The sequence below is a fragment of the Fundulus heteroclitus genome, unplaced genomic scaffold (genome assembly GCF_011125445.2).
Source record: "Fundulus heteroclitus isolate FHET01 unplaced genomic scaffold, MU-UCD_Fhet_4.1 scaffold_66, whole genome shotgun sequence".
Classification (NCBI taxonomy): Eukaryota; Metazoa; Chordata; class Actinopteri; order Cyprinodontiformes; family Fundulidae; genus Fundulus; species Fundulus heteroclitus.
In genome coordinates, this window is record NW_023397099.1 from 1 (window position 1) to 2,598 (window position 2,598).

Genomic DNA, 2,598 nt, shown 5'->3' on the forward strand with positions numbered 1-2,598 from the left:
AGTTTGCTTTGATGCCACTGGTTCAGTTGTCAGAAAACTGGCAAGACCAAATGGTACATCTGGCCACATCTTCTTATACCAAGGTGTTCTGAAGGGAGACAACTGTTCAGTCCCGTTGTACAAATGCTATCAGAAAGGCATGACATCAACGCTATTGCAACATGGCTGACAGATGGCTTCGTGCAGGCACAGCTGTACCAAAAGAAGCTGTGAGTGACTTTTCCCTGGCTATTCTTGGTGCTCTGGTGAAGGCCTTCACTCCTTGTCCTAACCTGAAATCATACATTGATGAATGCTTCCATGTGCTACTTGGGAACCAGTCTGCAAAACTTCCTCCCTGTTATATCAGGGTTGATGTTGCACACTGCATAAAGATGGTCTGCCAGTGGGACTGCCTGAAAAACAAGTCACACCGTGTCAAAGACTTCTTTGTCAGGAGAATAGCAAAGCTTCTTCAGGCACAAAGCTTGGACCATGCAAAGCAGCTAATTCATGCCATCACTGTCGTGGCTCTCAGTGAGGCAGAAGGTGATGACAGTTCTGGAACCCCTCTTGAATCAGAGAGGTGCAAAAAATACCTGAAAACCCAGATTGCAGAAGACTCCATCATCATTCCAGATGAAGACACAAAGGAAGTTCATCAAGTGGATCCATGTAATGACATCCAGACTGACCTACGAGACTGGGTGTCAAACATTGTGAGGAGAGCAGGACATGCTGCAGCAATGGGGATAGGGATAACATTCATTTCTCCTGAGGTTGTGCCACACATTATACGACTTGCAAGTTACTTACCACTGTGGACAGGAATAATGGTTCCCCTCTTCAAAAGCACCAGTCTCACAGCAAGCTCAGCCAATGTTTGAAGCCGAATTCAAAAATATAAAACATGGCCTGTTCAAACATGAGAACTTGCCCATTCGAGTGGATCGCTTCATTTCTCGGCACCTTTCCTTCATCGAAGGAAATATGCAGATTTGCTCTGCCAAAGCAAAAAGAGAGGAGGAACAAGTTACATCAGCAGACGTTGCGAAGCTAATCCTGCGTCAGTAATTACACACAATGCTGAAGAAAAAAAAAAAATGGATTCTAGCGATTTAATGGAATCTGATCCCGCCAAAAACCTTTCCACAGCAGATGAAAACGTGGTTTGAAAACTGGGAGGACAAATTCTTCCACCCAAAAAGAGGAAGAGGACTTCATACTTGAGTTCCTGCACTGAATGGCTCCATGCAGATTCATCATCTGGGACCAAAAGAGTGAAAGTGGGACTATTAAAAAATGGAAACATGCATCAGCCTGTTAAAGTTGGTAAACTGTCAATCTCTGTGTTAAACACCTGCGCCTTCGATGCCTTTTGTCAGTGCTTATGCTGTACTTTCTGTGACAGCTCTGCATTTCAAAATGTTGTCATGAATAACAGTGACAACCCTCTCCTGCAGCTGGTGAAATCCATAACTACAGATGGTGTGAACCCAAGGACATACTTACAGAGGGCAGATCTGCTTAGTTCAATGTTAGCAAAAACACAGTTAAGGTCTGGCACTCACCAAATCGATGCACAGTGCAATATGCCACTGTTATTGGGAAGACAATGAGAAATGTGTCAAGTGTTTACCTCTCAAAACACTGCTCTTCACAATACTGCCACCTAAACAAAGGAATGACCAGGGAAGTACCATTTGTTTCACCAGACATTTCTGTCCTGAAGAATTCTGGTATGGCACAGCTTCACACTTCCATAGAAAAAGGACTCTTCCTTCCACAGTCTCCCTGCCTCAGACCACTGCAGAATGAATCAGAAGTCAGTCCAGCAGAATTAAAAACAGGAGGAGCCAGCACTTCAGGAAATGCTCTCTGTGCAGGAACCGTTACTCACAACTACAGTATCGGAGAGAAATAGCATGGATTGACACAGACCTTCCAAATTCAAATGATTTTGCTTTGAGTGAATTTCCCTCCACTATGGTTCTGCAAGGAAAAAATGTACTTTGAGAGCAGTCGTCGCTTCAGGGGGAAGCTTGACCAAAGATGGACTGGGACATTACACTGCATACTGCCGGAGAGCTCCATTTGTGTGGGAGCTTTTTGATGACCTGGCAAATGTTGTGAAGACGGTGTCTGAAAAGAAGAAAATACTGCCACATGCAGTGTTATACACAGCAGATCTGTGAGGGGGAAAAAAAGGGCGAGAAAGTTTGAAGACCAGACCAAAGGCAAAAAGTTTCATGCCATGTTTACATACTCCTGACCAGAATTTATTTTTTTCCTTTTTGCAAGTATTATGGAAGCCCATTTCCACCATGAAGGAAAAAATAAAAGACCAACAGGAAGTCATAATTTTGACTTTAAATGTCATAATTATGAGATTCGAAATCATGACTTTCACAGTAGAAATTATGACTTTGAATTTCATGATTTTGACAGTCATAACTTTGACTTTAAAAGTTGAAATTATGACTTCATGTTGGTCTTATTTTTCTTTAATGGTGGAAATGGGCTTCCATATTATGACAAATGTTCCATATTTTGACTTTCAACAGTTTTGAGCTCTGCCTAATCTCAAAAAAGAAGATTTTTCTACTCAAGACAGGAGAA

The 2,598-nt window shown here is 42.4% G+C and overlaps 1 long non-coding RNA gene across 1 annotated transcript; it reads right to left on the minus strand.

Moving 5' to 3' along the window:
• Nucleotides 1–18: 18 nt before the first annotated feature.
• Nucleotides 19–680, minus strand: LOC118561533. The gene is made up of 3 exons (XR_004930113.1): nt 579–680; nt 199–395; nt 19–88 (listed from the first exon to the last, which is right to left on the minus strand). It is a non-coding gene; the product is annotated as an uncharacterized LOC118561533 (long non-coding RNA).
• Nucleotides 681–2,598: the final 1,918 nt, after the last annotated feature.